Source organism: Moschus berezovskii, chromosome 2, assembly GCF_049115385.1.
Source record: "Moschus berezovskii isolate FMDL1 chromosome 2, NW_MosBer_1.0, whole genome shotgun sequence".
Lineage (NCBI taxonomy): Eukaryota > Metazoa > Chordata > Mammalia > Artiodactyla > Moschidae > Moschus > Moschus berezovskii.
Genome location: NC_142461.1, coordinates 100,678,541 through 100,704,131, shown reverse-complemented (window position 1 = coordinate 100,704,131; position 25,591 = coordinate 100,678,541). Strand labels below are relative to the sequence as shown.

The 25,591-nt window shown below is 40.2% G+C and overlaps 1 protein-coding gene across 10 annotated transcripts in view; it reads right to left on the bottom strand.

The window, feature by feature from the left end:
- PKP4 (plakophilin 4) overlaps nt 1-25,591 on the bottom strand; it is a 274,592-nt gene that overhangs the window by 230,023 nt on the left and 18,978 nt on the right. The window lies entirely within an intron of this gene.

Here is a 25,591-nt window from a genome sequence, read left to right as displayed (position 1 = left end):
CCTGTGCTATATAGTAGGATCTTGTTGTTCATCCATCCTATATATCATAGTTTGCATCTGCTAATCCCGAATTCCCACTCCATTCATCCCCTAGCTCCTCTCCCCTTTAGCTTACTAATTACATGTATAGCTTTTGTCTACCTGAGTGATTACTGCCTTACAGTACATTAGAAGTTGTGGAGAAGATGTTCTTTCTGGGTTTCTGAGGGCTGTTGATGCCTAGTGCCAACTCCCTCTATAGAAGACTTGCAGCAATGTGAGCCAGTGTCACTGACCCTTGTTGGCACAAGGTTCTATTGTTCTTTCCAGCCTTTTATCGGTCTCAAAAATGGTACCATATTGTTTTAATAGTTTTGTTTATTATTAAAAAGGGAAGAACTTAAAAAATTAGAATGGCCATTTAGTTTGTCTTACTGAATTTTAAAAAACCCTACAGGTATGAATTATCTTGATAATTCCTTATCTTCATTGATAAGGAAATAGGCTCAAAGCAGTTAAAATATTTGCTCAAATTTAAGGACTAGCAAATAGCCAAACTAAACCTTGTAGTCAGTTTTAAAAGCTCATAACTGTTTACTCACAAATTAAAAGAAATAAATATTAAATGTATTTTATCTACAATGAAAGTATTTATCTCAAAAAAGTCTTTGCAATTCATCTAGAAATTTTCATATTAAAAAATCTAAATAAACTGAATAAGGAAAGCAATCTACCATTATATTTAAAGTGTTTTTACTATCTGTGATTGCCTCGTTAAAATATTTTATTCCAAAATAAATCATCACCACTTCAGACATATCACGTTCATAATTTGCTCATCTACCTTCAAATAACTAAGGCATATTTTAAGCACTTATTCACACTTGCAAATAACTTCCTAGTCCACAGAATGTTTTTGGTACAGTTGACATTTCAAATGAACTTCAGGTAAGACTGTATAAAGGTCACTTTTTTTGCTACTAAAAAGTCTTTTCTGTTTTAAATAGAACTCATTTCCCACTCCATAATTTAAAAAAAAAAATTTATTGCTGCAGTGAAATGATTTTTACAATGCACATAATGAAAACATATAACCTCTTGTCCTGCTGCTAAGTCGCTTCAGTCGTGTCTGACTCTGTGTGACCCCACAGACGGAAGCCCACCAGGCTCCCCGGTCCCTGGGATTCTCCAGGCAAGAACAGTGGAGTGGGTTGCCATTTCCTTCTCCAATCTCTTGTCCTAGACTGCTGAAAACAGAGCAAAATGCCTGAAGTAGTGTGGATCTTGAGTTGTATAATGAGAAATACGCTAAGTGCAAACAACTCTTGCCTCTTCATCAGTGAATCATTTAAAGGTCCTAAATTTTAAAAAGAAAATAATCCCATTTTTTACAATAGTAAGAGTCTACGTCTTGAAGTCTGAAAACGTCAACCTCATTTTAAATAAATCTTGCCCCTGGATTCCACTTCTTTCTTCCTGCACCTCACCCAAAAAAAAGTTAGCAGTACAATCAATTATCACATAGGAGAATGAAGGAGATTGAGAGAAGGGATCTCCAGAGGGCAGGGAGAGGGGAAGTGGGAAAGAGGAAACCAATGGTCAGACCAAGACTAGCATTCCTGAGAGGTAAAAAGTGTGTTGACAAATGAGCAGGCACACAAGATCAGAAGGCTGGGCTGAGCCATGCTTACTGTCAGCAGCAAGTACTTGACACCTAGAGAGACTAGAGGCTTTCTGAGACCTTCTCAAATGCCCAAATTTGCTAATATCATTGTATCAATGAATTTATCTCTCAACATGCCTTTTTGTCGGGGATTCCTTCAGTCCCTTGATGAAGGTTCAGTTCAGTTCAGTTCAGTTCAGTCGCTCAGTCGTGTCCGACTCTCCGCGACCCCATGAATCACAGCACGCCAGGCCTCCCTGTCCATCACCAACTCCCGGAGTTCACTCAAACTCATGTCCACAGAATCGGTGATGCCATCCAGCCATCTCATTCTCCGTCGTCCCCTTCTCCTCCCGCCCCCAACCTTTCCCAGCATCAGAGTCTTTTCCAGTGAGTCAACTCGTCGCATGAGGTGGCCAAAGTATTGCAGTTTCAGCTTTAGCATCAGTCCCTCCAATGAACATCCAGGATTGATCTCCTCTAGAATGGACTGGTTGGATCTCCTTGCAGTATAAGGGACTCTCAAGAGTCTTCTCCAACACCACAGTTCAAAAGCATCGATTCTTCGGCGGTCAGCCTTCTTCACAGTCCAACTCTCACATCCATACATGACCACGGGAAAAACCATTGCCTTGACTAGACGGACCTTGGTTGGCAAAGTAATGTCTCTGCTTTTTAATATACTATCAAGGTTGGTCATAACTTTCCTTCCAAGGAGCAAGTGTCTTTTAATTTCATGGCTGCAATCAGCATCTGCAGTGATTTTGGAGCCCAAAAAAACAAAGTCTGACACTGTTTCCACTGTTTTTCCATCTATTTCCCATGAAGTGATGGGACCAGATGCCATGATCTTTGTTTTCTGAATGTTGAGCTTCAAGCCAACCTTTTCACTCTCCTCTTTCACTTTCATCAAGAGGCTTTTGAGTTCCTCTTCACTTTCTGCCATAAGGGTGGTGTCATCTGCATATCTGAGATTATTGATATTTCTCCCAGCAATCTTGATTCCAGCTTGTGCTTCTTCCAGCCCAGCGTTCCTCATGATGTACTCTGCATATAAGTTAAATAAGCAAGGTGACAATATACAACCTTGACGTACACCTTTTCCTATTTGGAACCAGTCTGTTGTTCCATGTCCAGTTCTAACAGTTGCTTCCTGACCTGCATACAGGTTTCTCAAGAGGCAGGTCAGGTGGTCTGGGATTCCCATCTCTTTCAGAATGTTCCACAGTTTATTGTGATCCACACAGTCAAAGGCTTTGGCATAGTCAATGAAGCAGAAATAGATGTTTTTCTGAAACTCTCTTGCTTTTTCCATGATCCAGCGGATGTTGGCAATTTGATCTCTGGTGCCTCTGCCTTTTCTAAAACCTGCTTGAACATCTGGGAGTTCATGGTTTATATACTGCTGAAGCCTGGCTTGGAGAATTTTGAGCATGACTTTACTAGCGTGTGAGATGAGTGCAATTGTGCGGTAGTTTGAGCAATCTTTGGCATTGCCTTTCTTTGGGATTGGAATGAAGACTGACCTCTTCCAGTCCTGTGGCCACTGCTGAGTTTTCCAAATCTGCTGGCATATTGAGTGCAGCACTTTCACAGCATCATCTTTCAAGACTTGAAATAGCTCAACTGGAATTCCATCACCTCCACTAGCTTTGTTCGTAGTGATGCTTTCTAAGGCCCACTTGACTTCACATTCCAAGATGTCTGGCTCTAGGTCAGTGATCACGTTATCGTGACTATCTTGGTCGTGAAGATCTTTTTTGTACAGTTCTTCTGTGTATTCCTGCCACCTCTTTTTAATATCTTCTGCTTCTGTTAGGTCCATACCATTTCTGTCCTTTATTGAGCCCATCTTTGCATGAAATGTTCCCTTGGAATCTCTAATTTTCTTTAAGAGCTCTCTTGTTTTTCCTATTCTGTTGTTTTCCTCTATTTCTTTGCATTGATCACTGAGGAAGGCTTTCTTATCTCTCCTTGCTATTCTTTGGAACTCTGCATTCAGATGCTTATATCTTTCCTTTTCTCCTTTGCTTTTCGCCTCTCTTCTTTTCACAGCTATTTGTAAGGCCTCCTCAGACAGCCATTTCGCTCTTTTGCATTTCTTTTCCATGGGGATGGTCTTGGTTCCTGTCTCCTGTACAATGTCACGAACCTCCGTCCAGAGTTCATCAGGCACTCTATCAATCAGATCTAGTCCCTTAAATCTATTTCTCACTTCCACTGTATAATCATAAGGGATTTGATTTAGGTCATATCTGAATGGTCTAGTGGTTTTCCCTACTTTCTTCAATTTAAGTCTGAACTTCGCAATAAGGAGTTCATGATCTGAGCCACAGTCAGCTCGTGGTCTTGTTTTCGGTAACTGTATACAGCTTCTCCATCTTTGGTTGCAAAGAATATAATCAATCTGATTTCGGTGTTGACCATCTGGTGATGTCCATGTGTAGAGTCTTCTCTTGTGTGATGAAGGTTATCCTGGTGCAATGGACGTTGTGAAGCAGCCCTGCAAAGCAACTGGCCGAGTCTGGAGCAGGAAGACAGAAGGGCTGGCCCCAATAAGGTGGGTCAAAAGAAAACAGTGAAACACAATTATTATCTGCTAGACCAACCACCACATGGAAAGTGGGACTAAGAGGCAGAAGGTGAGTATGGGAAGATTCAGCCATAGAGCAAAACAGAATTAAGGAAATGGAAAAATGAGGCAAGTATTTCCATTGGAGGATAAGTACAAAAAAAACACTATTTGATTCATCTGTGAATCAAAATAATGGTGAGTCAAAATAATACAATTAATAGTGATTTAATTGTACCAGTGTTTTCTTAGGACAGTATCTCAAGGGAATAGAGGGCCTCTCAGGTGGTGCCAGCGGTAAAGAACCCACCTGCCAATGCAGGAGATGTAAAAGACTCGGGTTCAATCCCCAGGTTGGGAAGATCCATGGAGTAGGAAATGGCAACCCACTCCAGTATTCTTGCCTGGAGAATCTCATGGAGAGAGACTGGTGGGCTATGGTCCATAGGGTCGTAAGAGTTGGAAAACAGTGAAGTGACTCACCACGCTTAAGGGAACAGAAACAAAAGCACATAAGTGGGACCAAATCAAACTTACAAGCTTTTGCACAGCAAAGGAAAATCATACACAAAATGAAAAAAGAACCTTATAGAATGGGAGACGGAGAAGGCAATGGCAAGCCACTCCAGTACTCTTGCCTAGAAAATCCCATGGACGGAGGAGCCTGGTAGGCTGTAGTCCGTGGGGTCGCTAAGGGTCGGACACGACTGAGCGACTTCACTTTCACTTTTCACTTTCACACATTGGAGAAGGAAATGGCAACCCACTCCAGTGTTCTTGCCTGGAGAATCCCAGGGATGGGGGAGCCTGGTGGGCTTCCGTCTAAGGGGTCACACAGAGTCGGACACGACTGAAGTGACTTAGCAGCAGCAGCAGCAGCAGCATAGAATGGGAGAAGATATTTTCAATGTGACTGACAGGGCTTAATTTCCAAAATATACAAACAGCTCATAAAACCCAGCAACAAAAAAACAAACAACCTAATCGGAAAAATGGGCAGAAGATCTAAACAGACACTTCTCCAATGAAACCATACTGATGGTCAATACACATATAAAAAGATGCTTGAAATGCAAATAAAACCTACAATGAGGTACCACCGCCCACTGGGCAAAATGGCCATCATTATAAGGTCTACAAATTACAAATGCTGAAGAGAGTGTGGAGAAAAGGGAACCCTCATACACTGCTGGTGGGAATGTAAACTGGTGGACAACAATAGACACTATGGACAACAGTATGGAGGTTCTACAATAAACTAGAGTTGTCATACGATCCAGCAATCCTGCTCCTGGCCATATACCTGGAGAAAACTGTAATTAGAAAAGATATACATGGATGGACCCAGAGATTATCATAATAAATGAAGTCATAAAGAGAAAGACACATACTATATCACTGATACGTGGAATTTAAAATATGCCCAAATGAACTTATCTACAAAACAGGAACAATCTCACAGACAAGGAGAACAGACTTGTGGTTGCCAAGTGGGGAGGAGCTTGAGATTAGCGATGCAAACTAGTATATACAGGATGGATAAACAGTAAGGTCATACTTACAGCACTGGGAACTATAGTCAATATCCTGTAATAAACCATAATGAAAAAGAATATAAAATTGTGTGTGTGTGTGTACATAACTGAATCACTCTGCTGTACAGCAGAAATTAACACATTATAAATCAACTATATTTCAACTAAAAAAAGAAAAGAAACAGTGATTCAATTTTAAAAGACTGAAAGTATTAACAAAGTGAAGAGGAAAGAGAAAAGTGAAAGTGAAAGTCATGTCCGACTCTTTGCCACCCCATGGACTATACAGTCCATGGAATTCTCCAGGGCAGAATACTGGAGTGGGTAGTCTATCCCTTCTCCAGCAGATCTTCATGACTCAGGAATCAAACCGGGGTCTCCTGCATTGCAGGTGGATTCTTTACCAACTGAGCTATCAGGGAAGCCTGAGGAAAGAGAAGCAAGGCAGAAATTTTCACTTACAAAATAATAAAAAGTAGATAGATACTTAATTTGATGATTCAAGAAACACTACAACCATGCTGTTTAGAAGTTGAGAGAAAAATATCAGAAAAAAAAGCTAACATAATTAAAAGCCGATACCTCTGGGAAAAAGAATGAGGTAAGGTGACTACTGTAATTTATTATATGCCTTTTTGGTATTACTTGACTCTAACTATATGCACATTAATTAAAAAAAAATTTTTAAACCAAAATTCACAGTTTAGTAAACATGTTGCAGGAAGCGGGACCCCTTCCAGGACCCAAAATTGGACTCTTGTCTAACAGTCGGAAATGAATTGTCCGAGGAGACACATGTGCTGACAAAGCAAGAGATTTTATTGGGAAAGGGTGCCTGGGGCGGAGAGCAGTAGGGTAAGGGAACCCAGGAGAACAGCTCTGCCAGGTGGCTCGCAGTCTCGGGTTTCATGGTGATGGGATTCGTTGTCTTTAGCCAATCATTCTGACTCAGAGTCCTTCCTGGTGGTGCAAGCCTGTTCAGCCAGAGAGAAGGATGTGGTGTCTCCTTGTGACCTTTGCTGAACTCTTTCGGTTGCTGGTGACTTATTTTTTAGTTCTGTGTTCCTTACCAGGACCTCCTGTCGTAAAACAGCTCATGCAAACGGTTACTATGGTGCCTGGCCAGGGCGGACGTTCCAGCCAGTGTGCTTCCCCTAGCAAACACATATGATTAGGTAGAGAGGAAATAAAGGCTACAGATATCTAAAGGCTGCATATGCAGTATGATCCCATTTTTCATAAAGAATCAAAAAATCTGAAATGCTATTTCTAGTGAGATTTTGAATACTCTACCTTTTTTTTTTTTTTTAACTATTCCATATTTTCTACTGTAAACAAGCATAACACTTTTACAAGAAGGGGAAAAAAGGTAACTTATAAAAGAAAGACAGTGGTCAGCTGGAAATGAGACTAAAGAAACAAAAGTCAAAGATAAAAGGAGACAGCAAAAAAAGAGGATCCTAATAGGCAAAGAAGAAAAGAAATTTCACTAAGGAGTGGCCATCGATGGACTACTTGCTGCTTGGAAGACCTCTACTAGGACAGCAAGATATCTTCCCCCACAGAGCAGAGGGAGGACAAGCAGGGCTGGGGGAGGACAGGACTGGGGGCTGAGAAGATGAGAGTGCTTCACAGCAAAAGGGACCAGACAGAAAGGCAGCAGGGAGCGCAGGACAACTCACAGGTGGTGAAGCAGGTTTCTAGCCGTTAACACCTGGGGAGAGCGATGTTTAAGGAAAATAAGCCCAGAGGAGAGAAAGCGACTGAGGATAAGAGATAAGGTGATTTTTTGTTTTGTTTTTTTTTTAAAGGCAATTTAACTTTGAGTAAATTGATTCTTTTGGCTTCTAATTTTTTTTTTTCACAAATCTTAGGTCCTACTGAGTACTTGACTATATTCTGCCGTTTGGCACAATAGAAACAAAGCTCCCACAAGGACACTGGCCATTCAGTAGGAATTTTGACAAACTCTGAATCTTAATTTGAAAAGGGAAGAATTTTATACTACTACTAACAAGTCAAAAGTTACCATTATTCCCAGGAATAGTTAATCCATCTAAAATAACTATTCTATAATGCTAATCAAATGCTTAACAAGGCAGGCATACTTGAGAACATTTTCAAAATAAATGGAGTTTTTCATTACAGATAAACTTTAAACCAAAGGGAGGTTTTTTTTTCTTATTTTATAGTAGTTGATTCAGAATGTTGTGCTAATTTCTGCTATAGAGCAAAGTGTTTCTAAATCTTGCAAAGCAAGTATCTGGGAAAAAAGCAAGATGCTGAACAGTACATGACCCATTTTTTATGTTTTAAAGTGTTGTAAAAGCATTTACAACATCGGCTGCATATTAGAAACACCTAGGGAGCTATCAAAAATACCAATGCCTGCCTGGGTCCCACTCCCAGCGATTCTGGTTTATTTGGTCTGGAACATGGCCTGGGCATTGGGATTTTTGACATCCCTCCCCAGACATCTCCTCAAATAATTCTATATATAAAAAGAGGAAGAAATAGTATTTTGAAAGGGCTGGGATTTAAAATTTATCACTCCCTACATTGCGCACTTTTGTATTATTTTACTTCTGAAGTAATGAGAAGGTACTACCTTTACAATTTAAATAAAAGTATTTCAATTTAAAAAATCAAGAAAAGGAAAGTCTTTTTCTAGACTTGAAAATGATTTAAGCAGGAAAAATACGTTTTCAATTATGTAACAATGCTCACTTTACCATTAGGGGATGTTTTCAGATGACGTGATATTCTGTATACCTGAGGTCCAAAGATGAGTAAAGTCTGCAGTGCAAACACATCTGACTGGAAGGAACACATTCACAAAAGGAAATGTGAGACAGATGTTGAGAGGCTTCATACACCCTCTGGGTGCTCTGACTTCACTCCATAGGTAACTCAGGCTACCTGAAGTTTTTTATTTTCTTGGCTGCACTGCTTGGCATTCGGGACCTTACTTCCCTTAACAGGAATCAAATCTGTGCTTCTTGCAGTGAAAGCACAGACTCTTAACCACTGGACCACCAGAGAAGGCCCCGCTTGAAGGCTTTGGATCAGGGCAGTGAGATATGATGGGAACTCCAGATGGAAGAAAGCCGAACTGGGAAAGCTAAAACTGCAAAGCTAAAAGAAAATGTTGTAGAGCATCTTTGAAACCGAGTAGGGAAGGACTTAAATCTACAAGCCATAAGAAAGAAAAAGTTTTTTGAAAACACATTTAAGAGTATCTTTTTCATGGATAAAGTTTACAGATGGATGAGAAATCAGATTTTTGTTTTGCCCTCAAATCAACATAAGATGGGAATCCCAACAGAAAAATGGCCAAAAGCTATCCACAAAAAAATTAGTAGAAAAGGATACTCCCCTCCCCTAAATGACAAGCTGATGAAAAGATGATGAAGTTCACACACAAAGAAATATGAACTAAGAATGAGATGTTTTATACCTGATACCCTGGCAAAAGTATCTGAAAGCTGTACCATGCTGAGTGTTGGTGGGGTATGAGGATATATAGATGGATGCAGTCATTCCAGAGACCATCAGGTATGATTTATGCAAAGTAAATGCAGTCACTGGGCTACCCAACTCCAGTATTGTTGGCTGGAGAATCCCGTGGACAGAGAAGCCTGGGGGGCAGAGTTGGACACGAATGAGGTGTCTTAGCAGGCATACATCATTCTCAGTTCAGTTCAGTCGCTCAGTCGTGTCCTACTCTCCACGACCCCATGAATCACAGCACGCCAGGCCTCCCTGTCCATCACCAACTCCCGGAGTACACTCAAACTCATGTCCACAGAGTCGGTGATGCCATCCAGCCATCTCATTCTTGGTCGTCCCCTTCTCCTCCCGCCCCCAACCTTTCCCAGCATCAGAGTCTTTTCCAGTGAGTCAACTCGTCGCATGAGGTGGCCAAAGTATTGCAGTTTCAGCTTTAGCATCAGTCCCTCCAATGAACATCCAGGATTGATCTCCTCTAGAATGGACTGGTTGGATCTCCTTGCGGTACAAGGGACTCTCAAGAGTCTTCTCCAACACCACAGTTCAAAAGCATCGATTCTTCGGCGATCAGCCTTCTTCACAGTCCAACTCTCACATCCATACATGACCACGGGAAAAACCATTGCCTTGACTAGACGGACCTTGGTTGGCAAAGTAATGTCTCTGCTTTTTAATATACTATCAAGGTTGGTCATAACTTTCCTTCCAAGGAGCAAGCGTCTTTTAATTTCATGGCTGCAATCAGCATCTGCAGTGATTTTGGAGCCCAAAAAAACAAAGTCTGACACTGTTTCCACTGTTTTTCCATCTATTTCCCATGAAGTGATGGGACCCAGCAATCATAGTTCTAGATGTAGTTCCCAAATAAACCATCAAACAGGTCCCAAGAGACATGCAGCCCACTGTGTGATGAGGGGGATGTGGAAGCAATGTGGATTCCGGTCACAGGAGCGGAGGAACAAAACTGGATGAATTTACATCATAAAATATCCAATGGCAGTCAGACTCAAAAAGCTAATATTCACAAAGGACCAGGGACAGAACTTTAAACCACACCACGGAGTGAAAATATTAACTGGAAGAGAATAATACCATTTATGTAACAGTTTATATAAAATACACATTATACAGAGTACATACAAACCAACCAACAAACAAAAAAACCCACACACTAACCACACTAGACTAGTGTGCATGGTAATGGGGGTTGGGGGTATAGGTAGTGGATGGCAATAACAAGGAATTAATAAGCAAAACACAGGCTTGGCCCAGACCAATGCTGTCAGTGGGCTACCAACCAAGATGCATGAAAAAATGCAACCATCACTGAAGTCCAACCAGAAACTTTCTATAAAATAAAAATTAGCAATGTGAACAAAGTGGGGGAAAAAAACTGAAGTGAACAAAGGCCGTTTTATCAGTCTTTTAGAGTGTTCACTACTGAAAATCTGGACACTCATGCCCTTTTCAAGACCAATTAAATGAATGTTTAAAACCATCCCCTGCACTGACTCTGAAGGAGCATTGCAACTTTTACTTCTTCCTCCAGAAAAATACCTCCTTATTCCAACTTGCTATTTCCCACTTCCAAACTTCAAGTCTCTATCAACAAATCAGCTATTATCACCATTTCAAGCCCAACAGCAATTTTTAAAAACAGCCATTAAAAGTGGAAATCTGTTACAGGTGTTTTTGAAAGTACACAAAAATACATATACTTTACTTATGTATGCTTTAGCCCCTCAAAACATTTTAGTAAATATATTTGTCCGCAGATACCATATTTGCTTTCCCTCCAAAGTGTTTTCTTTTCCCCCCATATTTGATTTGGTAACCAGGTCCATTATCATAGAGGAACCAGAAGCCTAGCAGGGAAGAAAGGTGGGCCACTAATGCCCTAACTCCCCTTGCACTGCAATGTGCATAGTGGCGCCAACAATCTGCTGGCACAGTAACTGTTCATAAGTAAATTCGTACACGCTGGCTACAAGGGTCCCAACTGCACCCTTCAAAAATCTTAGGTAGATGCCATCTGGTACTAACGATCTGCACACCCTTAAACTGACTGAAAATATTTTAAGTAAATCCAACTGTTTGATCTAATATTTTTAATGTATCTATTTAAAAATGCAATTTGAGATGTCTCCTAAATGTTGATCCTTCATAATGACTAAGAGCTGAAGAAAAATAATTCATATTGTTAGGTGTTTTTCAAAGAAGGGGCTAAGGGTTAGGAGAAAACAGTGGCAAGGGATATAGAACTCAGCACAGGAGCCAAAGCTGAGGAATCCAGATTCCCCTCACTTTTACAACGTCCTCATATTATCTGGTTGATGTTTTCCTAAACATAATTTTATTTTTACCACATATAGTTTTGTCTTATTGATAAATATAGCTTTAAAAATATTTTCACTGATTCCCAAAAACAGGAAAGTTTTCTAAACCACATAGGCTTAAATGGGCTTCCCTAGTGGCTCAGATGGTAAAGAATCTGCCTGCAATGCGAGAGAGACTGGGGTTCTATCCCTGGGTTGGGAAGATACCCTGGGGAAGGGAATGGCTACCCACTCTAGCATTCTTGCCTGGAGAATTTCATGGACAGAGGAGCCCTGTGGACTACAGTCCATGGGGTCATAGAGTGGACATGACTGAGTAACTAACATACACACATGTGCTTAAAGGAAATTAGTAGAATTTAGTTTCTGAAACACTAACGTTGAAAAGAAACTGTTAATAAACCACGGAGATCTGAGTGGGAAGAGGCTCAGAAAAGAGAGATTACAGCAAAAAAAGCCATTTGCCTGTGTCCAGTTATAGCAGGCGGCCAGAGGGTCGTAGGAACCCCATTAGTATTTCATGTGCCATTATTAGATACCAGCAACATTTTAGAGCTCAGAAGACAGTTTCAGGCACATCATGCCAGCTCCACAGGAGGAACAAAGTACATGCAGCGTACAGAAAGGGACACGTATCATTTTTAGCTTCAGAAACCTTTTTGACTTGTCAGGAACACAAACTCAAAAAAGACTAAGATACTGTGACCACATTCAAATTGCCTTCACAACTATAAAAGTATATCTCTAGGAAGTTATTGTAAACAGTAACTCAATAAAAGAGACACCCAGGTATGCTAATATCCAGAGAAATAATATCAGAATATTTCAGACGGTATATAAATTTCACATCTACAACATAAGATTTCTGAAGGAAATAAATAAGTTGCCCAGATGAGATTTTGTTGTTGTTGTAAATTAAACATCCTTATCAAAAAGAAAAATATTAAATATCTGGATGTAGAGAATGTAGACTGAAGATATTTAGCACAATCCTAAATTTGAACTCCAGCCATTGTAGAAATGAGAAAATAATGGTTCAGAGAGATGCACTACCTCCTCCAAGACCAGAGGTGGCCAACAGAAGTGGAGACAAATCTTCTATTGAAGGTACAGTGCCTGGCTCTCCTGTTCCTGTCTGTTTCCAGATATCAACACCTTTTAGGACAGCTCTTTTTAAACAGTCAGAGGCCTTGTCCTTTTCCTGACTCAGAGGCCAATTCTAAGTTCTTCCAGCACAAAGCTGTCAAGGATCATGATACTGGTAACACTGCTATTCCTGGAAGTGACATTCTATATCACCCTATAGGAATATTCTATTTAACAGAAGTGAATATCAGACCCTGCTCAAGGGAAATGTATGAATTCCAGAAAGTTGGGATCATAGGAGGCTATCTAATGAGCTGTACACCATATCCTACCATATATCAGTGAGACAGGAAGCAGCAAAGAAGGTTAAGACAGAGTCAGGGGTGATCCCTTCTTCTCTCTGGATGCTACCTCACATTGGTGGGACAATGTAAGTAGTAAAGAAGGGGAAAAAAATAAGGAAAGTGCACATCGTATGTAAGTGAGTTCAGCAAGGTACCAGCTCTGGAGAAGCCTCAGTTGTCAGAGGAAGAATAAAAGAATCATCATCTCTGAAGAAGATGCAGGAAGTGCTGAGGAGAAGGAAAAGGGATTTGAGTAAGGATAATACTGAATGTGTGCTACTGAGTGCTAAAGAAGAGGATGCCCCAAGCACATCATAGGGTCAACAAATATTTGTTAAACTTTTATACATTTTAAAAGTTCATACCCTATCTCTATCTTACAGCTCTCCCTCAAAAATATTTTATAATCCAGTTTCATGACAATGTGAAATCAGATAGTAGTGTATGTGTGCAGAAACCTACTGTATGCAGACGGTGGTTAGGAATGATTTAGTGAGCTGCAGTGATAAATTCATGGGTAAAAAGGGAAGGAACTGAAAAATGTGGAGGGTCTACCTAGAAGATGATCTAATCCTGTGGAATAAATTTATAAGCGAATATTCCAAAACTGAAGAGACAAGTCAACATTTTCATTTATGACTTAGGCACATCTCTGGAGTTTTCTACTTAATTTATCAGACATGTTATATTTCATCACCAGTTATTTACAAGACACAGTTCAGTTCAGTTCAGTTCAGTCGCTCAGTTGTGTCCGACTCTCCGCGACCCCATGAATCACAGCACGCCAGGCCTCCCTGTCCATCACCAACTCCCGGAGTACACTCAAACTCATGTCCACAGAGTCAGTGATGCCATCCAGCCATCTCATTCTCCGTCGTCCCCTTCTCCTCCCACCCCCAACCTTTCCCAGCATCAGAGTCTTTTCCAGTGAGTCAACTCGTCGCATGAGATGGCCAAAGTATTGGAGTTTCAGCTTTAGCATCAGTCCCTCCAATGAACATCCAGGATTGATCTCCTTTAGAATGGACTGGTTGGATCTCCTTGCAGTATAAGGGACTCTCAAGAGTCTTCTCCAACACCACAGTTCAAAAGCATCGATTCTTCGGCGATCAGCCTTCTTCACAGTCCAACTCTCACATCCATACATGACCACGGGAAAAACCATTGCCTTGACTAGACAAGACACAAACATTGGCCAAATCCGATTTTCATTCATTCCTTTGACATCATTGAGTCTCTATGATCTAGAATTGTGCCTGGCAGTGGAACAGTGCAATGTCTTTACTCAGCAAACAAAAATGTATGAAGAAAAAAAAGTGTAGAACAGTATTTGCAGAAGCTATACCAACACCCAAGTTCTGTTAGCACAAATCTACCAAAATTTAACTTGAATTATTATATAAACACCACACCTGAACAAAACAAAACTCTAAACCCATGGAAGCCTTCTACATAGGACATCACCCACATTAACTCACAACAGCTGCATGATCAAATAGAGGCCTTTTCTTTTTACATCAGAAAACTAAGGTTTGAATTTCCATTCTACTATGTACTAGCTGCAAGATGCTGATTACAGCTATGAAATTAAAAGATGCTTACTTCTTGGAAGAAAAGTTATGACCAATCTAGGTAGCATATTAAAAAGCAGAGACTTTACTTTGCCAACCAAGGTCCGTCTAGTCAAGGCTATGGTTTTTCCAGTGGTCATGTATGGATGTAAAAGATGGAATATAAAGAAAGCTGATCGCCGAAGAATTGATGCTTTTGAACTGTGGTGCTGGAGAAGACTCTTGAGAATCCCTTGGACTGCAAGGAGATCCAACCAGTCCATCCGAAAGGAGGTCAATCCTGGGTGTTCATTGGAAGGACTGATGTTAAGGTGAAACTCCAATACTTTGGCCACCTCGTGCAACGAGTTGACTCACTGGAAAAGACTCTGATGCTGGGAGGGATTGGGGGCAGGAGGAGACGGGGACAACAGAGAATGAGATGGCTGGATGGCATCACCGACTCGATGGACATGAGTTTGAGTGAACTCCGGGAGTTGGTGATGGACAGGGAGGCCTGGCGTGCTGTGATTCATGGGGTCGCAAAGGGTCAGACATGACTGAGTGACTGAACTGAACTGAAACTCTGCCCTGTAGTTTAGTTGAGATGAACTGTATTTGGAATGCAGGCCACTTTGTTCTAAACTGCAACCTTAGAGGATTGCCCACAGCTCTTCGAAAACTGCAACACTGCACAAAAAACGGATGAGATCTGTAGGTCTCAGGGATCTCATAGTCAATCAAAACTCTGTGCTTTAAGTTTTTAGTTTCACCTAAAACTAAGTTCTAGACTGCCACTAAACAAGTAGCTCTCAAAAACATCCACTAGAAGTAACAGAAAATGTTCAGTCGTATTTTAAATTTCTTGACTTCACAATGATTTATTACTTTAATATTATCAAAGGAAAAAACATTCTGCTTTTTCATGACACAATTAACAATTAATATTGTCTCCGTACTTCATACAATAAAGTTTTGTTTTTATATCATATCAAACATACATTCAAATAGCAAGAAACTAGTTTAATTATAACCTATCACAAAAGTAAAAATTTGGAAACTGAGCTGCCAAGTATCTTCAAAATAAGTTTACTACGATTAATTAAATGCCAAAGAAACAATTCTCCTTATCAAATTCCATTTTTTGTAATGCTTTTAGTTTGAACTCCACTCTTAATGATTACATAGATTTAATTAGAAATAAAAAATTCAATGTGGCCCAAATCAGAATATGTATTTTCTTCTGATAACAAAATATGAATGCTGTTAAAAGGTTTTAAATGAATTAACAAGTTATTACAAACATAACTTTAATTAGATTACATATGCCAGTGTATTTTAATTATTGACATAATGGATGGGTGTTACTGAACATAAGCTAATTAATACCTGTTCTCATACTTTGTGATCAAAACAAAACTACAAAAACAAATCTCTAGGCATTATGAAGTAACACATTTTTTATATTAGAATTCAACTTGCTTTATTGAAATTTCAGGATCATTCCCTAATTTTACAAATGACAATGAACTAAAGGATTAAATATTTTGGCTTCTAAAGGTTCTGGTCTCATGTTCAAGCTCAGTGATGAGTCATGTCAGACCACGTTCACTTATTCCTTCAACAAACATACACCAACTACCTATTACAAGTCAAAATGGTAAAGCAGGGAAAGGACCCAGTTCTCCTTCATGGAACTTACAACTTTCTTGTAGGGGAAAGAGACTTCAATCAAACAATCCTACAAATAAAGGCAAAAATCTGAACAACGGTGTTATGGGTTACACTAACAGCCTAACTCAGGCAGTACAGCACAGGTTATGAGTATGGGGGATCTAGATTAACTGCCCTGAACTGAAATTCCAGTCCCGTCACTTCCTAGCTATCTATCTCTCGATGACATACTTCACTATTTTGTTTTTCTATGTTCTTTTCTGTAGGATAGAGCTAATAACACCTGGTTCATAGGGTTGTTGTGAGAGTTAGACAAATTAATTCACAAAAAATACTTAGATTAGTTCCTTCCATATACTGATTATAAGCAATTGATTATATGACAATAAACAATGACTATTGTTTTAGAAAAGCTGGAAATTTGGACTTGTATACATGCCAAGCTGCCAGTTGAGAATTTCTGCTTAGAGAGAAAGGTGGTCAGTCAAGGCCCTGTGGATCATGTTCAAGTTTTCCGTCTTCATCTCAGAAGAATGGTAAGACATGTAAGTACGGAAACAACCTAATTAAATGGCACTTCAGTTTTTTCTTTTTAAAAATCTGTCACTTGAGGACAACTGAATAAAATAATTCCAGACCAGCATGGCCTAATCAATGCAAATGTGTATTTGTATTGTCCTGTGTGTCAGCCACCAGCCATTAAAGGCAATCAAGCACTTGAAATGTGGCAAGTGTGGCTGAGGAGCTGAGTTTTTAATTTTAATTAAGTTTAAATTTAAACTTACACAGCTACACGTGGCTTGTGGACATGTACTGCTGCTGCTAGGTCGCTTCAGTCGTGTCCGACTCTGTGCGACCCCATAGATGGCAGCCCACCAGGCTCCTCCATCCCTGGGATTCTCCAGGCAAGAACACTGGAGTGTGTTGCCATGTCCTTCTAGGACAGATAAAGAAGGTATGATCCCAGTTTACAAATATGCAAACTTTATCAATTATTACTCTCTAAGGAGAATACAATGAATATAGCTACCATTCACAATGTTTTAAAATCTGACACTAAAGATATAAACTTGGTACATTTCAATAATACATATAAATGAGTAATGCTAATTAGTACAACCAGTTTCACTGTTTTTGTGTGTTATGTGATAGTCAATTCTTCATGTATTTTACACAAACATTATAATACTCCTACAAAATTTTCTCCCCCCAAAGGTAATCACAATACTTGTAATAAAAGTACTTGAAATAAGTCAATCAAAAACTAGGCAAGTAAGTGAATAGATACTTTTCTAAAGACAAACAAACAGCCAATAAGTACATGAAAATGGGCTCCAATGAGCTTCCCTGGTGGCTCAGATGGTAAAGAATCTGCCTGCAATGCCAGAGACCTGGTTTTGATCCCTGTTTCAAGAACACCCCTTGGAAAAGGGAATGGCAACTCACTCCAATATTCTTGCTTGGAGAATTTCATGGACAGAAGATACAGTCCATGGGGTCAAGAGTCAGACATGACTGAGCAACTAACACAGCACTTCATGGGTATTTATTACACCACTCTCTGAACTTTCCTGTATTTGAAATATTGCATAAAAACTCTAAACAAAGTCTCATTATCACTGTGATCATCAGTTTCTAGTTATCCCAAAAGTTCAAATTATGTTTTTCTTTTTATTAAGGTATAACTGACTTATAGTTTCAGGTTTACAACATGATGATTCAGTATTTGTACAATCTGCGAAATGATCACCACAGTAAGTCTAGTTAACACCCATCACCACACAGTTACAAAACCTTTTTTCTTGTGATGAGAATTTCTAAGCTCTATTCTTTAAGCAACTGTCATATATGCAATGTGGTATTATTAACTATAGTCATCATGCTTTACATTACGTCTTCTTGGGTTATTTCTTTTATAACTAGAAATTTGTACCTTTTGACCCCCTTCACCCATCACACTTCAAATTATGTTTCTGAACAACTACTAAAATATTATGTAGTTACTTAACATTTCGTCTGTACTTCACCCTGTTGATTCAGGTTTAAACCATTACTAACAGGTGATTCAATTAAAAAATGTATAAGGCTATTTAATTGAAAAATTGAGAAGAGGTGGACAGAAGACAGATGACACATGCTTGCTAATGATTCCATTTATCTTGATTAGGATCTAGTACATTTCTTAAATGGGTACTTTTCAATACAAAGAATTTAAAGACCACATTGTCAACATAGGCCAAAGTGTTTAAAACTTTGAAAATCAAAATCATAGCAAGTCATCTACATGTGAGCATCTCATCTTACAATATCCTAACTCACTGGATGGCAGAAACAAAGCACACAACGTAATGTGATTACTTTTAAGGCACAGAAGTAAATATAGTGAATGCTTCTCTAATTAAACACATAATAATCTAAGTAATGATTATGTCTTTACAACCTGGGATAAAGCTAACATTCCTCGTATTCACCCTCACATCTTATGCCTAACAAGAGGCTACGCTTCAAACCACACCCTTTCAAGAGCAAAACTGCAAATTTAAGATCTCTAAACTTTGCCAGTCTATTTTAGAAAACACTGAAAACGTTCTTCTGCCTGAACCAGAAGTTTCTCTCTAGGAGCTGAGACTATAAACTTTGTTCCTGGCTTATCAGTTACATACATGAGGCATTATAACAGTTATCACAGTGTTATTTGCATACCTCAGAAGCTGGTTCCTACAGCTTAGCTGGCATGGGGCTTCAGTCATTTTTTTAAATCAGGAAATTGTTATCAGGAAATTGAACCTTGGCCTAATCCCAGTTGATCAATATTATAGAATTCCAGGGAACCCTGCTGTAAGACTGATATTTCACTTCTCATCACAGAGTCTGTCCCTTGCTGCTTGGCTTCCAGACAAATCAGGCCATAATTAATATTTCAATGACACAGGAGCTGATACTTAATGCTGCAGTGAAGTAGTTCATTCACTTTGGCAAGCTTTTCCTCCAATTCCTTATTTGTTGAAGGCACACCTCCAGGTTAGTTGGCCTAGATCATTTCCTGTTTTTAAAAAATTTTTCTGTGGGGGAGGGAGAGAGGGGATTAGAGTTCTGAATTCTCCTCTAAATTAGCTAATGGGAAACATGGTACCTTGCCCAGGATGCTGTGATTCAATCCTACTGGACTTGCAGTTTTGAGGTTTCCTGTGGCTCTGAAATAGCTGGGCCATCATCTACTGCTATCAAGTTTTCTGCCTCTCCTTGGTGCACATTTTTTCCTCTCCTTGGAGGCAGACTGTATATTAAAGGCCTATGGAATGCACTGAGTTCCCGTGTGTGACTTCCCTATCAGATCTAGCACTGTGCATGTAGACATCTAAGGATCTGAAGCAGTTCTGGCCAAACCATGAGGTCAGCTTCAGACTCCAGACCTAAAGCTTTGGCCACTTACAGTGCTGCAAAGTCAGAGATAACATAACCAGCACTTAAGATGTCTATAATAACTGATGATAGTTTTACTGCTTTACTTTGAGATAATGACTAATGGATACCAACTGGTTCCTATCCTGAATTAGTTTCTGGTCACCAACAAATTCAGGACACAAAAAAGTCCAGTACCTATAAAGGAAAGGCTTTATGTACTGGGCAAGTACCTCACAACTATATAAATTTGGATAATGTGAATTCACATACCAAAAAATGAATACATAAACAAATGTACTGAGAGCCAAACTTTTAGATTTCGTGGCTGGCTAGCTTTGTGTGCACATCTACTTTGGTGACTTCATCAACCTTGCCATGATTCACCTCCATGTTTCTAGGATTGAATTTTTTGTATCCCACTAACACTACCATTAACACTACTACTACTATGAAAAAAGCTAGTGGAGGTGATGGAATTCCAGTTGAGCTATTTCAAATCCTGAAAGATGATGCTGTGAAAGTGCTGCACTCAATATGCCAGCAAATTTGGAAAACTCAGCAGTGGCCACAGGACTGGAAAAGGTCAGTCTTCATTCCAATCCCAAAGAAAGGCAATGCCAAAGAAAGCTGAAACTACCACACAATTGCATTCATCTCACACGCTAGTAAAGTCATGCTCAAAATTCTCCAAGCCAGGCTTCAGCAGTATGTGAAACATGAACTCCCAGATGTTCAAGCAGGTTTAAGAAAAGGCAGAGGCACCAGAGATCAACATCCGCTGGATCATGGAGAAAGCAAGAGAGTTCCAGAAAAACATTTATTTCTGTTTCATTGACTATGCCAAAGCCTTTGACTGAGTGGATCACAATAAACTGTGGAAAATTCTGAAAGAGATGGGAATACCAGACCACCTGACCTGCCTCTTGAGAAACCTATATGCAGGTCAGGAAGCAACAGTTAGAACTGGACATGGAACAACAGACTGGTTCCAAATAGGGAAAGGAGTCTGTCAAGGCTGTATATTGTCACCCTGCTTATTTAACTTATATGCAGAGTACATCATGAGGAACGCTGGGCTGGAAGAAGCACAAGTTGGAATCAAGATTGCTGGGAGAAATATCAATAACCTCAGATATGCAGATGACACCACGCTTATGGCAGAAAGTGAAGAGGAACTAAAAAGCCTCTTGATGAAAGTGAAAAAGGAGAGTGAAAAGGTGGCTTGAAGCTCAACATTCAGAAAACAAAGATCATGGCATCTGGTCCCATCACTTCATGGGAAATAGATGGGGAAACAGTGGAAACAAGTGTCAGACTTTATTTTTGGGGGCTCCGAAATCACTGCGGATGCTGGTTGCAGCCATGAAATTAAAAGACGCTTACTCCTTGGAAGGAAAGTTATGACCAACCTAGATAGCATATTAAAAAGCAGAGACATTACTTTGCCAACCAAGGTCCGTCTAGTCAAGGCTACGGTTTTTCCAGTGGTCATGTATGGATGTGAGAGCTGGACTGTGAAGAAAGCTGATTGCTGAAGAATTGATGGTTTTGAACTGTGGTGCTGGAGAAGACCCTTGAGAGCCCTTGGACTGCAAGGAGATCCAACCAGTCCATTCTAAAGGAGATCAATCCTGGGTGTTCGTTGGAAGGACTGATGCTAAAGTTGAAACTCCAATACTTTGGCCACCTCATGTGATGAGTTGACTCATTGGAAAAAGACTCTGATGCTGGGAGGGACGGGGGCGGAAGGAGAAGGGGACGACAGAGAATGAGATGGATGAATGGCATCACCGACTCGATGGACATGAGCTTGAGTAAACTCCGGGAGTTTGTAATGGACAGGGAGGCCTGGTGTGCTGCGATTCATGGGGTCGCAAAGAGTCGGACACGACTGAGCAACTGAACTGAACACTACCATGGCAGGGTTTGACTGCGGCCCTTAGGAGACTCTAAACCAACTAGCTAGGTAGCATGTATAGGCCTTCCCCACCCACTCTGAGTTTCTTAGATTTAAGTAAAATGACCTCAAGATATAATTCTTGAAGCAACAAGCAAACATGAACTATACCAACAAAAGACAAATCCTGATGCAAATTTCTTTTGCCTATCATCCACAGTCACCTCACTAATTTCTTTTAAGACCTGTGATTTTGTTCAATAGTACCTTTAGTTTGAAGTGAAGTGAAGTGTAGTCACTCAGTTGTGTCTGACTCTTTGTGACCCCATGGATTGTACCCTACCAGGATGTACCCTACCAGGATCCTCAGTCCATGGGATTTTCCAGGTAAGAATATTGGACTGGGGTGTCATTTCCTTCTCCAGGAGATCTTCCTGACCCAGGGATTGAACCCAGATCTCCCTCATTGTAGGCAAACACTTTACCGTCTGAGCCACCAAGGAAGTCCACCATCTTTAGTTTAGCTTCTCATATTTACTTGTCAACATCACAATGTACCACTAGACCAAAGCCTCAAGTACTAAGGCCAGGTATTTAATGTGAAGCAGAAAGATTTTTCTGGGTTAGGCTACTTCATCAGGATAATAAATCCAAGAGTAGATACGAGGCGGCCATCTGAATGTCTTGGTGACATGGTGAGAATGAATGATTCACGGACCAACAACTTGGTTCATCTCACTAAACATTTGAGTCATTCAAGAAAAGTGTGTATCTATTATTTACTTTTTAGAAAAAGGTACATTTTGGATAACCGGAACAGTTTGATTCTATTTTATTTAAGACATTTGAATGTCAAATCTGGGGCTATATCTGGATTCCTTAACACTTGTGTGTGTGGTTTTTTTTTTTTAAGCACTTTCTAAAATTTTAAAGCATAAAGCAGCAATTACTATACAAAGATAAAGAAGAACTCATACAACCTAAAATCTAAATACAAACACAAAATTAATCCATGACATGACCAGTAAGAGCTCTCAAAAAGATCAACATATCTTTTATGGCTGGGCTAATAATTTGGGGATATTAACATGGTATTTGGCTTAGGCTTCAGGTCATGACTTAGGTCTGTTTTTCGTCTTCAAGACTTAAACCTTGGAGACTGGATGACCAAAATGATGCTAGTAACACAAACTCCAAAGATGCTGCACACATGCCATTGTTTCCTGTCACCCAACTTGAAGGCAAGTCTTCCAAGTAACTCTACCAGAGGAACCCAAGTAGAGGAAACCACTGGAGTAGCAAGTTTGATAACACCTCAAGAAATAAAGCAGAGATGTGGCCTACAGAAAACAATCTGGCATCCATCAAGGAAAGGACTCAATGGGATATGGAGATGCTCAGACGGCAAAGGCTATTTCCACAAGGATGACCAGACTGTACACATACACAGATACAACCCCTGGGGAAATGCCTCCACCTCCTGATCCAGGCATGACTTAAACTGGAGTGACTACCTCTCCAGACCTCAGGTTTTCCACCTGTAAAAGGAAGGGACTGCACATTGTGATTCCATAAACCCTAACCTTGTCAGCAGTGTTATTGTCAAACAAGTGTGATTATAATATCTGTGGCTTAATTTTAACATAGTCATACATTTTAAAAGGAATTTGACTATTACAAAATGCTTACAGTGATCACCTCTGGATGCAGGGAAATAAAGGTGGTTTTACTTTCCTCTTTCATGGTTTTCTGAATTTAAAGATTTTTCTATGAAAGTAGGGATCATGTATATAATTAGGGAAAAAACTATTTTAAAAGTGAATTTTCCTGTATTTAAAATAGCAATTCTCTGATCCAAAAGTGATGCTATTTTAATTCAATTAAGCCTTCAGAGGATGAGCTCCCAATTTAAAGTGAGGGAAAGGATGTTAAAATGTGACATCACAGTACATTTTGCTGTGCATGTATGATAACTAGCAACATAAAGTTAAACCTGAAATCTGAAATCATACCTTTAAATTCCAGTTGAGATGTGCCCACATGTGCACCTGATGCTCAGTAATTTCCTGATCACATCTAAAAAGATTCAGTGTTCCAGCCCTCTGAAAGGGAAAGAACTAAAGTCTTAAGCTAAAGGTAAAAAAATTTTTTTTTCTTTCCCTTTATTGCAATTATCCTATCTTTGGAGTGGAGAAGCAAAGAACCTTTGAAAATCTGTTGAAAATGGTAATTCACCTAAAAAAAAAAAGATTGTATTAAGTTCAATCTTGATTTTGTTGATTGTTCCCAATATACAGAACTTCAACATCTGAGTATCTATGTGTATTATAACTGTATTGAATTGAAATTCCCCCAAATCAAATCCAAGACAAGGGCTGGAAATCAAGCAACTGACAGGAGTGGACAAGTGAGGCAGGCAAGGATGTACTAAGGGGTACATTAGAGAGTCAATGCTCTGAATAAATGGATCTCCTGTCTGCTGGGACCTCAGGGAGCCTGCAGAGGGCAGGACCCAGGGATGTCTCAACTAAGAGGCTTAAGAAGTTGGGCTACTAGTTCAGCTCCCATTGATTGATGTTTGGGGGCTACCTCCTGCATTTCTGACTTGACCCAACACTGGTGGCAGAGCCTTCAGGCTAAAAGTCCCAGGGGCGGGCAGCAGAAAGCTAAAAGATAATGAACTGGTTGGGAGAGCCATGGCAAGTAGGCAGGGCACAGATAGAATGCTGCTACAATTAATTAAGTATAAGAAGAAAAGTGCCTTTATTTAGATTAAAATGCAAACCACAATGTCTATACTTACTGAGCGCCCATTCCATTTCAGGCACCGTTTTATGACTTCTAGTCTATAGTCCAGTGGCAAGACAGCATATAGATAGGTTGCTGAAAAATTAAAAAGCTCTAATAAAAAGATTTTAAAAGTGGGGCTAGGGATTCTTGTCACTGGGAGTGGATATACTGAGCTTCATCAAAGTGGCTGAAAAGGCATATAACACAGAAGAAAAGAAAAAAGAGCAGAGATCTTACCCTCATGATGGCCACAACACCACCACAGTCAGCCAACTCACAATTTTCGTCAGCTCATCAGAGGGGTGAAACCTCCCTAACCTGAAATTAAGGAAAGAGAGGCACCTCCAAGGAGATGGACCTGCCTACCTGGAGTGATGCTGCTGGATGCTGGCAAGGAGAAATGAGCTAGAGTTTTCAGCAAACTGTTAAAGACTGAATGAGGGCAAGCAAGAGAATACAGGACTCTGCAGGGTCACAGAGAGGAGGTGAACCCACAATCAGGTTCTTTTACGTGGACCTCCGCAGGTACCAACATAAGACTGGCCAGAGTCCAGAGCTCACCTCCCACTAGGTGCAGGCCTGGGAAGAACAGCAGCTGCCTTGGGAGAAGCACGAAATCCTACCTGGATCTTTCTCTTCCATCTCTTCTAATGAACTGCTGAGGGAAGGGCAAAAACCATGTCTTCCTTGGAACACTGGTGAAAGCCCACTGTAGCTGGGAATTCATCAGTATAGTGCGGTCACCCTGTTCTATGAACAGTCTAACTCAAAAGCAGCTTCAGGACCCTGGTCGCACCTTCAACCAGCCTGCCAACCTACGCCCCTTCTCAGCAAACACTGTGAAGACACCCAGGGCAGAGGAATCTCTTTCTCAGGGCCTTGGAGGTGAAGAAGAGAAAGTTATGGCCCGACACGGGGCTTTGACAAAAGAAAAGTTGTAAAGATGAAGACATGAGCCTGGTTATGGATGGGGCTTACTCCTTGGAAGGAAAGTTATGACCAACCTAGACAGCATATTAAAAAGCAGAGACATTACTTTGTCAACAAAGGTCCGTCTAGTCAAGGTTATGGTTTTTCCAGTGGTCATGTATGGATGTGAGAGCTGGACTAAAAAGAAAGCTGAGCACCGAAGAATTGATGCTTTTGAACTGTGGTGTTGGAGAAGACTCTTGAGAGTCCCTTGGACTGCAAGGAGATCACACCAGTCCATCCTAAAGGAGATCAGTCCTGGGTATTTATTGGAAGGACTG